We start from the raw sequence: 12651 nt of genomic DNA, 5'->3' as shown, positions 1-12651 counted from the left end.
CCAAAATCAAACAATTTTAGCCATCAATATTTCAGTACATATCTCCAATATATGCGTTAAAAAATAATCTAACACTATTACCACATCTAAAATAATTAACAATTTCTTAATACAGTTCAATATACAGTTAGTGTTAAAATTTTCCTGTTACATCAATTTATTTTTCAGTTTTCTTGTTCAAATCTATTTTTTTAATCTTTATTGTTCAGATTATTACAGTTGTTCCTCTTTTTCCCCCCCACAGCTCCCTTCCATCCGGTTCCCACCCCACCCTCTGCCCTTACCCCTCACCCCCCCATCCATAGGTGTACGATTTTTGTCCAGTCTCTTCCCGCACCCCCACACCCCTTTCCCCCCGAGAATAGTCAGTCCACTCCCTTTCTATGCCCCTGATTCTATTATATTCACCAGTTTATTCTGTTCATCAGATTATTTATTCACTTGATTTTTAGATTCACTTGTTGATAGATGCGTATTTGTTGTTCATAATTTGTATCTTTACCTTTTTCTTCTTCTTCCTCTTCTTAAAGGATACCTTCAGCATTTCATATAATACTGGTTTGGTGGTGATGAACTCCTTTAGCTTTTCCTTATCTGTGAAGCTCTTTATCTGACCTTCAATTCTGAATGATAGCTTTGTTGGATAAAGTAATCTTGGTTGTAGGTTCTTGGCATTCATCACTTTGAATATTTCTTGCCACTCCCTTCTGGCTTGCAAAGTTTCTGTTGAGAAATCAGCTGACAGTGGTATGGGAATTCCCTTATAGGTAACTGAGTTTCTTTCTCTTGCTGCTTTTAAGATTCTCTCTTTGTCTTTTGCTCTTGGCATTTTAATTATGATGTGTCTTGGTGTGGTCCTCTTTGGATTCCTTTTGTTTGGGGTTCTCTGAGCTTCCTGGACTTGTAAGTCTATTTCTTTCACCAGGTAGGGGAAGTTTTCTGTCATTATTTCTTCAAATAGATTTTCAATATCTAGCTCTCTCTCTTCTTCTGGCACCCCCATAATTCGGATGTTGGTACGCTTGAAGTTGTCCCAGAGGCTCCTTACACTATCTTCATATTTTTGGATTCTTTTTTCTTTTCTGGTTGGGTGTTTTTTACTTCTTCATACTTCAAATCTTTGACTTGATTCTTGCGATCCTCTAGTCTGCTGTTGGATCTTTGTATAATATTCTTTATTTCAGTCAGTGTATGCTTAATTTCTAGTTGGTCCTTTTTCATATCCTCGAGGGTCTCACTAGACTTATTGAGGGTCTTACTAAATTTATTGGCGGTTTCAAGAAAATTCTTGAAAAACCTTATAAGCGTGGTTTTAAACTCTATATCCAGTAGTTTGCTTTCCTCCATTTCTGTCATTTGTGACCTGTTTCTTTGTCTCCGCATTTTGGCTGCTTTCCTGTGTTGATAAAGTGGCTTTGTGTGCTAGGTGTCCTATAGGGCCCAGTGGCTCAGCCTCCCCAATTACCTGAGGTGGACACTCTTGGTGCACCACTTTGCGGGCTTTGTGCACAGACTTGTTGTAGTTAAGCCTTGATTGTTGTTGGTATCACTGGGAGGAATTGACCTCCAGGCCAATTGGCTGTAAGAATCAGCTGTGTCTGCAGTGGGAGAACTTCTGTGCTGGAGACATCCTTATGGGGCAAGACTTGCTTCAGTGGGGCTTTGGTCCTCACTGAGTCTGTCCCCTGAGTGTGTCCCTTATGGATCTGAGGAGTTGTAATCTGGATGGTCCCAATCTGACCACTGGGTACACTGGCTCTTGAATCTCTAGGAAGGTGCTAATTTAGCCTTTGCCTGAGGCTACCCAGCAGGAGCTACGAAGAGATTTGCAGATTCCTCTTCTTTGTTTGGGATTTGGAGGTGCCCAGTTGAGGCCCAGATGTGAAGCAATGCAAGCTGCTGTGGGGCCTTGAGCCTTCTTTTGGATGTTCTGGGTCTCTCTGACCCAGCTGCAGTTTGTTAGGTAATTTTAGATTGCAAAGGGCCAGGTCATTCATATGCAAAAGCCTCTGTGCACAGCTTGGGTGGGGCGGGGTCTTAGAATCAACAGGGTGGAGCAAACAGCTATGTCTGATCCTCAGTCCTGCCCTAAGAGGTCCCGGGTCTCAGTGTCCTGAGGTAAGTGCTGCAAGCACCTCTGAGAGAAAGCCACCCTCAAGTTTCGCCTGCTGCCAGACAGTCCAGTTTCTCCCCGTATGAGTCTAGGTCCCCAGAGACTCGCCCAGAACTGGAGTTGGGGCATCAGGAGCTTGTGTCTCCCTCCCAATTTAAAAAGACAACCACGTCCTCAGTTGCCAGCCCTTGCCGCGTGCACCTCCGTACCTCTGCACTTTTACTTCCGCACCTCCTCTGAGTCTCAGTGTGCTTTTCTCTTTTCTTCTAGTTGTAGAATTTCCACTCAGCCAGCCTTCCTGTGGTTCTGGATGATGTCCGTTTTGTCTTTTAGTTGTATTTTTGAAGTGGTTGTGCGAGGCAGCAATTTCAGGTGTTTACCTATGCCACCATCTTGGTTTCTCCTAAATTACTCAGAATTTTCTAAGTGTGAAACTGAACGTATTTCTAGCAGTCTCTTCCCTGGCATCTCTTTCCTTTTAGTCCCCCAAATGCCCCAGATCTCCCACCACAGTACCTCTATTTTAGAACATTAGGACAATGTAGCTTTAAAAGTGGATTTGTATTAGCTTAAATAGTTCTAGAACAAGAGACTCATTTTTAAGTATTGACTGACAAAGATTATAAACACACATGTCAAGGTTTGAAAAGTATGTAGAGAAACAGGCACTGTAATTCATGGCAAATTGCTACAACTTTTCTGGAGGGCAATTTGGCAATATTTATTAAGAACAATTTATTAAAGAGAAATGTTCACTCCTTTGATTCTAAATGAATTCTAGGAATCTCTATATATAAAAGCTTAAGCGACCAGCCAACCAGGCAACCAGCCGGTAGCCATGACACACAACTGACCACCAGGGGGCAGATGCTCAACGCAGAAGCAGAAACCACAGGCATGGAAACATGGAATAGACTGATGAATCTCAGAGGGAAGGGGGGGGAGTGTGGAGGGCAGGAAGAGATTAACCAAAGATCTTATATGCATACTTGAGGCCCGGTGCACAAGTTCATGCACCGGTGGGGTCCCTTGGTCTGGCCTGTGCCATCTTGCAATCAGGGATCCCTCAGAGGATGGCGGAGAGCCGGTTTTGGCCCGATCCCCACAGGTTAGGCTGAAGGACCTGTGCTTAGGCTTTCATATATACAGACTAGAGGCCTGATGCACAAAATTCATGCAAGAGTAGGCCCTCGCAACCCCAGCTGCCTCCGCCGGCCCTTCCACTGTCCAGCTGTCCGGTCAATTTGCATATTATGCTTTTATTATTATAGACTAGAGGCCCAGTGCACAGATTCATGCACCGGTGGGGTCCCTCAGCCTGGCCGGCAACCCTCCCGCAATCTGGGACCCCTCAGGGGATGTTGGAGAGCCAGTTTCAGCCCGATCCCCGAAGGCCAGGCTGAGGGATCCCACCGGTGCACAAATCTGTGCACTGGGCCTTTAATTTGTCATAAAGATACTCAGAGATGAATACTCACCCAGAAAAAACTAACATTTAAAACTTAGGTGCATACCCTTCAATATCCTCTATTTTTTCCCCTCTCTTTTCTTTTTGAAACAACAATAACAAAAGATCATCTGGGACTGTTTTGCAATATGACTTTTATTTTTATTTCACAATATAAATACTCTCCCCTCACCAAATTAAAAACTATTCCCTCTAATTTGAACCTAAAACGTTTTATTAACATCCACTTGAAAAAAAAATGGCATGGCTCACCTTGTCATTACAGCAGTAATGTTGTACACAGATAACCAAGAGTCATTTCAAATTTTATTTTTATAAGTGAGAAACTTCTTATATCAAAGTTGTTTGTGATTTGCAATGTTAAGAAAACAAAAGGGCCTTGAAGTCAAAGAGGATAATTAATTTTTATATTTTAAGAACTCTAGGTAAAAACAAATTTTGTGTTAACACAATAAAATATTTAGGTTGATTAGTTTAGATGCATCTTTACTGGCACCATTAGAGGACATATATCATGTGACTATATATATAAAAGCCTAAGTGACTGTCCACAGTTCAACCATTCCACCAGTAGCTATGATGCCCACTGACCCAGGGGGAAGATGCTCAATGCTCAGGCATAGAAACATGGAACAGAGTGATGAATCTCAGAGGGAAGGGAGAGGAGAGAGGGCAGGAAGAGATTAATAAAAGATCTTATATGCATACTAGAGGCCCAGTGCAAGGATTCTTGAACTGGTGGAGTCCCTTGGCCTGGCCTGCGGGGATCAGCCAAAACCAGCCCAGTGCGTGGAATCATGCACTGGTGGGATCCCTCATCCTGGCCTGCGCCCTTTTGCAATCCAGGACCCCTCGGGGGATGTCAGACTGCTGTTTTCGGCCCAGTCCCCGAAGGCCAGGCCAAGGGACCACTCCGGTGCACGAATCCATGCATTGGGCCTCTAGTAAGGTAATAAGTTCAAAATAAAAATATGGGAATTGGAAAATGGCAGATGAATAGGCACATGTGTTGTGCACCTCGTCCCAGGCCAGACTGGAAAAGCAACTAAATTGGAGAACATCCACCTGGAATTAACAAATTAGACACAGCTGTGGCGACAATTTACAAGAAGGAAGGGCAGAGGATGCCTGGAAAACGACAGGAATGGGGATCTGGGCTGGAGAGGGATACTTGGCCACCATGCTGAGAAGGTGAGGAGGAAGCTGCATTGCACCAAAGCTGCATCCCTTGGCAACAGGCATGAAAAGGAAAAGCCACAGGGCTGCTTGTTGCTGGGAAATCTAGATGTAAAACTGCAGCCACGCAAGGCTGTGTCCAGAAAGGCGTCCTGAGAAGTGGCCCGAGCAGCATGGTGCCGGGGAGGGGGGGGAAGGAGGGGAGAAACCTGCAGTTTCATGGTTGTTTTGCTTTTGGTTGTCTTTGTTTTTATTAGCTAAACCCAGAACACGGGACTTTTCAATTGTAAGAGGGTGTGGCACAGGGAGAGGCACAGAGTTGAGGTGCCTGAGGCTGGGGAGGGAAGCAGAGCAAGGAAACGTGGATAGGACTCCAGCACCGGGATGTTCATAACCTTCCAAACCTAAGTGGCCATTTCTCTCCTGAAGAGCTAGCCCCTGACTGTAGCATCAAGGTAGGTAATACAGCCTGCTGCACCCTGCCTGCATTTTGAGCTATACAAAGGAAACAAAGGTTCTGAATAGCCCCAAAGAGCCCTCAGTGACTGGGTTGGAAGAGGGGCCAGTCTGCCCCACAATTCTGGGAACCAGACTGATAAAAACTCCAGGTTGCCAGCCAACCCAATTGGTCTCCATATAAGGATAACTGACCATCCAAAGACCAGAGTAATATTTTGGATCATTCAGAGTAGCTCTGAGTCAAGAAAAAAAACATCTATCTGATTCCCTGGGAAGCGAAACATCACCACCCCCACCTAAAGCCCTGACAAAAATAGATACTTGAGTGATTAAGATTGACAGCTGGCAGTCAGGCAAAGCGGGCAGATTGGTCCTGTCTGCTTGCAGCCAAGGCCCGTGGAGACAGACACATGCAGAGGAGCAGTAGATCACCTGGAGCTTCAACACCGTGCTAAAAGCCACAGACAGTGCCTGACAGTGGTCAGCACCTAACTATCTAACAGGAAGCCCAGAATTGGCAGACAGACATAAGAGTGAGGTCCTAAATCAACCCCCATGGGGCATTAAAACGTGGCTGAAGCAAATGACACTTCACTTTTTTATTTTTAAAAAAATTAAAAAACTTTTTAGTATTCTTTTTTTACTAGAGGCCCGGTGCACGAAATTTGTGCAGGGTGGGGTGGGGGGGAGCCCCTCAGTCTGGCCTGCACCCTCTCCAATCCGGGACCCCTCGGGGAATGTCCTACTGTCAGTTTGTGCCCGCACTTTTAACAGATGACAGCTCCATTGTTGTTTTTCTTTTCATGCTTAAACCCACTGGAATTAATAGGTATTCAAAGTGTGTATACATTTTGGGGGGAGCACCCTGTATATCTCTAGTCAGCGGTGAAAGGAACCAACAGCAGATTTGGAACCTCCAGACAGGGAACCTTGTTCATTCCCCACATGTCTCCCCACTTCACTTTCCACCTTCGTGGGCAGTGGGAGAATCAATGTTTCTCTCATTAACTTGGAAAAGCATGTCCTGTCACCCGTTGCCCGGCAGGAGTGCGCTGGGCCCCACATGAGTGAGGCTCAGTCAGGGCAGCCTCTGCTCATGGGTGCTGGCACCCAAAGTGCACATTCCTCCTCTGCAGTCGCCCCGACTATCCCACCATTCCACTGAGAGGATGGAACTCCTTGCCTCCTCTGGGTTCCTGATCTTGAACCCTGACCGAAGGCACCTCAGAGAGGGCCGCCTGCGCCCACTAGGTGTGCCTGTTTGCACCTGCTCCCGCCTCAGCACCTGCATTAGCCCCACAGAAGTGATTTCATTGCTGCACTGGCCTCCACGGGAAAAGGGCATCACCACTTCGCCCTTCAACTGTCATCTCACAGGCGCCCACCCTCAGCACCCAGAACACCCAGACACTCTCCAAAGGACGTGAGTTTGATGGAGGGGACGTGCGCACGTCCTGTGGGGGATGTAGGCATGCTGGGGTTGGTGGAAGTGCGGCGGAGGGAACGTGCACGTACCATGGTCAGGGACTATTGCAGGCATGCATGGGTGACAGCGCGCTGGGGGATGTTCGCACGCCAGGTGGGGAGGAGAGGATGTGCGCACTGGAGGCCTGTGGCTTCGAAGATCCGCAAACCCCCGTGGCGCGGCCAGGAGGGCGTCAATCTGGCCCGCCACGGTGGCTGTCCCTGCAATCACGCACATTCTGGGACAGGAGGTGGGACTTGCGCAGCCACTCCTCGGCGCTAATGGCCTGCAGGCGCTATTTCAGCTCGGCCTACAGGTTCCGCTTAGCGCACTCACAGCTGCTACCGACGCCATGTGGGGAGTACAGGCCGCCCTCCGCCGGCCCTCCTCCCCTGCCCAGAGGCTCTCCGCGCATGCTGCCTACCAGTCCAGAGTGGCCTGGGCAGGGCGGGACGCCGGTGCACGCTGCCCACCAGCCCAGAGTGGCTGGGGACGGACGCCTAGTTTTGAAGACAGGCGCCCCACCCTGCCCCCGGCCACTCAGCGCCTGCGCGCATAGGCCCAAAGTGCCCCGCCCCCGGCTGTTCGGCGCCTGTGTGTGTGCGCAATGCCCACAGTCCTGCCATCTTTGACGGGTTAATTTGCATACCCACTCCTGATTGGCTGTGGGCATCATGGAGGGATGGTCAATTTACATATTTGTCGATTATTAGTATGGATTATTTTCTTTTTTTATTTTTATTTTTTAAAAATATATTTTATTAATTTTTTACAGAGAGGAAGGGAGAGAGATAGAGAGTTAGAAACATCGATGAGAGAGAAACATCGACCAGCTGCCTCCTGCACATCTCCCACTGGGGATGTGCCCGCAACCCACGTACATTACCCCCCTTTTCCTTCCTGACTTCTCTGTTTCATCCTGTTTTCCTTCTCCCTTCTCCACTTTCGTTTTTCTCTTTCCTTTCTTTTTACCCCAGTGGTTCTGAACCTTCCTAATGCCGCGACCCTTTAATACAGTTCCTCACGTTGTGGTGACCCCCAACCATAAAATTATTTTCGTTGCTACTTCATAACTGTTATTTTGCTACTGTTATGAATCGTAATGTAAATATCTGATATGCAGGATGTATTTAGGTAACCCCTGTGAAAGGGTCATTCAAACCCCAAAGGGTCGCAACCCACAGGTTGAGAACCACTGTTTTACCCCTTTTTAAAAATTGATTTTTATCTGCTTTACTGATGTGTTATTATTGTAGTCTCTGTTGGCTAATTCATATATCTAATTTCCTCTTCTCTGCTCCTACTCCATTTTCCCTTCTCTTCTCTCTTTCTTCGCTACCCCACTTTTTTTGTTTCTCTTTATCTCTCCTCTCTTGCTCTTTTCTTCCCCTAATTTTTAAATTAGTTTCATTTCCTAAATTCAGGCCTATCTGCTCTCTCCTCTATTCTCCTTCTCAAATAAATAAATTAATTAATTAATTTATTTATTTATTTATAAATTTTTCCTTCTTATCCACACACTCTCATTCTCCCTCCTCTATACTAAACTGTGGTTCTTCCCTATTCATCCAATTCCTTAACCTTATTTTCTGTATAAAGTTCTGCCTCTAGAGATTCTGCCCTCCACCCCCCTTTTCTGGGTGTTTTTTGTGCCTTTTGGTTTATTTGTTTGTTTTGTTGTATTTTCTCCCCATATTCTTCCTCCCTTTTTTTCTTTCCACACTATCATTTTTCTCTCTCCTAATTCTCATCTCTCTGGTGGTCACTTTTATTGGGGGTATAGGTGTGCTGTATAATTCATGTTCTGTTCCTTTTGGGTCATGTCTTATCGTGTTGTATTTTGTGCTGTTCGGTCAGCTCCTCTACAACGGTTGGCACGATGTGGTAGAGAGCAAGCCACATAACCAGACACCCTGACAGAAGACTCCATCCACGAATGGGACAATAACATTCAAAACCAACTACATCAAAAGAACCCAAATATCTCATGTAGGGGCATCCCTAGAATACCCAGCCCAGAAGACCTGAAAGACTGCACCACTGGGTCCCACAAAACATCTACTACATAAGACAAATTTGAAATATCTGGGTGGCATAGCAGTTTGATCTAATAGACATAATCACAAAGGAACAGCAAAAATGGGGAGACAAAAGAACCCACATATGAAATGAAAGGAGGAATCACGAGAAAAGGAAATAAATGAAATGGAGGCAAGCAATTTATCAGAGAAAGAATTCAGAATAATGGTTATAAGGATGCTCAAACAGCTGGTTAAGAAATTTACTGTCTAAAAATCAAGAGGAAATGAAGAATGACATAGCTGCAATAAAGATCACAATAAAAGGTTTCAGCAGTAGACTAGAAGAAGCTTAGGACTGAATCGGCGAATTAGAAGACAAGGTAGAAAAAACACCCAGGCAAAGCAGAAACTGGAAAAAAACACAACACATAAATAACAGTAGGAGAGTATACGGGAGCTTTGGGACAACACAAAATGAAACAACATCCACATAATAGGGGTGCTAGAAGGAGAGGAAGCTGAGCAAGGAATAGAAAATCTTTTTGGAGAAAAAATGACAGAAAACTTCCCTGATTTTGGGAAGAAAAAACTCACACAAGTCCAAGAAGTCTGAAACAATCCCAAAAAGGACACCAAGACACATCATAATTAAATTGGCAAATGTCAACTACAAAGTAGGAATCTTAAAGGCTGCCAGAGAGAGACAGAAAGTTACCTATAAGGGATCTCCCATTAGATTATCAACTGATTTCTCAACAGAAACATATCAAGCCAGAAGGAAAAGGAATGAAGTATACAAACTGATGCAAATCAAGGGACTGAGTCCAAGAATACTTTATCCAGCAAGGCTATTATTCAAAATAGAAGGCGAAATCAGGAGGTTTCCAGACAAAAAAAGGCTAAGAGAGTTTATTACCACCAAACCAGCAATGCAAGAAATGTGAAAAAGACTGCTGTAAAAAGAAGAAATAGAAAGGGAAGAAAGAATAGAGGCATAAAAAATAAAAATGGCAATAAACAAGTATCTAGCAATAATAACCTTAAACGTAAATGGACTAAAAGCTCCAATCAAAAGACATAGGGTAGCTGAATGGATAGAAAAACATGACCCATATATATGCTGTCAAAAAGAGACCCATCACAGAACAAAGGACTCACACAGATTGAAAGTGAAGGGATGGAAAATTCTTTTTCAGGCAAATGGAAATGAAAAAAAAAAAAAAAAAAAGCTGGGGAAGCAATACTTATATCTGACAAAATTGACCTCAAAGTGAAAGCCATAACAAGAGGTAAGGAAGACCACTTCATAATATTAAAGGGATCGATTCAACAAGAGGCTATAACTCTGGTAAACATATATGCACCCAATATAGGAGCACCTAAATATATAAAAAAACTTCTGGAAGATATCAAGGGAGAGATCGACAGCAATCCTATCTAATAAAAGAGTAATATGCAAATTAACCATCACTCCGACACAAAATGGCTGCGCCCATAGCTACCAGATGGCGGTGCCCAGTTCTCTCAGACCCGCTGGAGTCCTCCAGTCCCGGGGGGCAGCCGCTGAGAGCAGGGCCTGCTGAGCCGTCGCTGCGGCAACTAGAGAGTGGCCAAGCGGGCCCAGCAGACAGCAGAGAACCACAGGGAGCGGGCGTAAGCCATCAGTAGGACATCCCCTGAGGGCTCGGATTGGAGAGGATGCAGGTCGGGCTGAGGGACCTGCCCCCTGCTCCTCGTGCACGAATTTCGTGCACCGGGCCTCTAGTACAGTCATAGTAGGGGACTTTAATACCTCATTGACACCAATGGATAAATCATCTAAACAAAAACTCAGTAAAGAAATAGCAATCCTATGCTGAAACCGGTTTGGCTCAGTGGATCGAGCATCGGCCTGCGGACTGAAGGGTCCCAGGTTCGATTCCGGTCAAGGGCATGTACCTGGGTTGCGGGCACATCCCCAGTGGGAGATGTGCAGGAGGCAGCTGATCGGTGTTTCTCTCTCATCGATGTTTCTAACTCTCTATCCCTCTCCCTTCCTCTCTGTAAAAAATCAATAAAATATATTAAAAAAAAAAAAGAAATAGCAATCCTAAATAACTCAAAGAACTGGTTCTTTGAAAGGATAAACAAGATTGATGAACCTCTAGCCAGGCTCATCAAGAAACACAGAGAGAGGAACCAAATAAAATCAGAAATGAAAGAGGTAAAGTAACAACCAAGCCCACAGAAATACAAAGGACTGTAAAAAAAATATTGCGAATAACTACCCCAACAAACTGGACAATCTAGATGAAATGGACATATTCCTAGAAAAATACAATCTTCCAAAACTCAATCAGGAAGAATCAGAAAACCTGAATAGGCCGATAACTACCAATGAAATTGAAGCAGCAATCAAAAAACTTCCAGCAAACAAAAACCCTGGTCTGGACAGCTTCACAGGGGAGTTTTACCAAACATTCAAAGAAGAACTAACATCGATCCTCCTCAGACTATTCCAAAAAGTTCAAGAGGAAAGAACACTTCCAAGCTCTTTCTATGAAGCCAGCATTATCCTAATCCCAAAACCAGATAAAGACTCTACAAAGAAATGGAATTACAGGCCAATATCCCTGATGAACATAGATGCTACCATCCTCAACAAAATATTAGCAAATCGCATCCAGCGATACATTTAAAAGGTCATACAGCATGACTAAATGGGATTTATTCCAGGGAAACAAGGCTGGTACAATATCTGCAAATCAATAAACGTGATAAATTACATACAAAAATTGAGAGACAAAAACCACATGGTCATATCAATTGATGCATAAAAAGCATTTCATAAAATCCAACACAAGTTTTTAATAAAAACTCACAGCAAAGTGTAATAGAGGGATCGTCCCGCAACATAATAAAAGCCTTACATGACAAACCTAATAACCAACATCATATTCAATGGACAAATAGTAAAACCATTTCCCCTAAGAACAGGAACAAGACAGGGATGCCCACTTTCACCACTCCTGTTCAACATAGTATTGAAAAAAAAAACCAAAAAAACAAAACACAAAGAAAACATAGTATTGGAAGCGCTAACCATAGCGATCAGACAAGAAGAAGAAATAAAAGGCATCCAAATTGGAAAAGAAGTAAAACTGTCTTTATTCGCAGATGACATGATATTGTACATTGAAAACCCTAAAGACTCCATCAAAAAACTACTAGACTTAATAAATGAATTCGGCAATGTAGCAGGATACAAAATTAATACCCAGAAATCTATGGCTTTTTTATACACCAACAATGAACTCACAGAAAGAGAAACTAAAAAAAAAAAAAAAAAATCCCATTTATCATTGCAAAAAAAAAATTTAAGATACCTAAGAATAAACTCAGGAGGTAAAAGATTTGTACTCAGGAAACTATAGGACGATGAAAAAAGAGATAGAAGAAGATATAAACAAGTGGAAAAATATACCGTGTTCATGAACTGGTAATCAACATCACTAAAATGTCCTTACTACCCAAAGCAATCTATAGATTAAAATACCAATGGCATATTTCACAGACCTAGAAGAAGCTCTCCAAAAATGTATATAGAATAATAATTTAAAAAAAGACCCTGAATAGCCACAGCAATCCTGCGAAAGAAGAACAAAGTTGGAGGGATCACAATACCAGATATCAAGTTATATTACATAAGCCACTGTTCTCAAAACTGCATGGTACTGGCACAAGAACAGACACATAGACCAATGGAACAGAGCAGAGAACCCTGAAATTGACCCAAGTCATTATGTTCAATTAATATTTGACAAAAGAGGCAAGAACATAAAATGGAGTCAAGACAGTCTCTTCAATAAATGGTGTTGGGAAAATTGGACAGATACATGCAAAAAAATGAAACTAGACTACCAACTTACACCATACACAAAAATAAACTCAAAATGGATAAAAGACTTAA

General features: G+C 43.6%; 1 protein-coding gene and 1 pseudogene across 3 annotated transcripts in view; one reads left to right on the top strand and one right to left on the bottom strand.

Moving 5' to 3' along the window:
* Positions 1-12651, bottom strand: part of SCFD1 (sec1 family domain containing 1) — a 125043-nt gene that overhangs the window by 21451 nt on the left and 90941 nt on the right. The window lies entirely within an intron of this gene.
* LOC139018709 (small ribosomal subunit protein uS2 pseudogene) overlaps positions 1-12651 on the top strand; it is a 114518-nt pseudogene that overhangs the window by 61964 nt on the left and 39903 nt on the right.

This window comes from Myotis yumanensis, unplaced genomic scaffold, assembly GCF_028538775.1.
Source record: "Myotis yumanensis isolate MYYU_CA2020_CCGP unplaced genomic scaffold, mMyoYum1.0.hap1 SCAF_1, whole genome shotgun sequence".
NCBI lineage: Eukaryota > Metazoa > Chordata > Mammalia > Chiroptera > Vespertilionidae > Myotis > Myotis yumanensis.
This window is presented reverse-complemented; position numbering and strand designations above follow the sequence as displayed.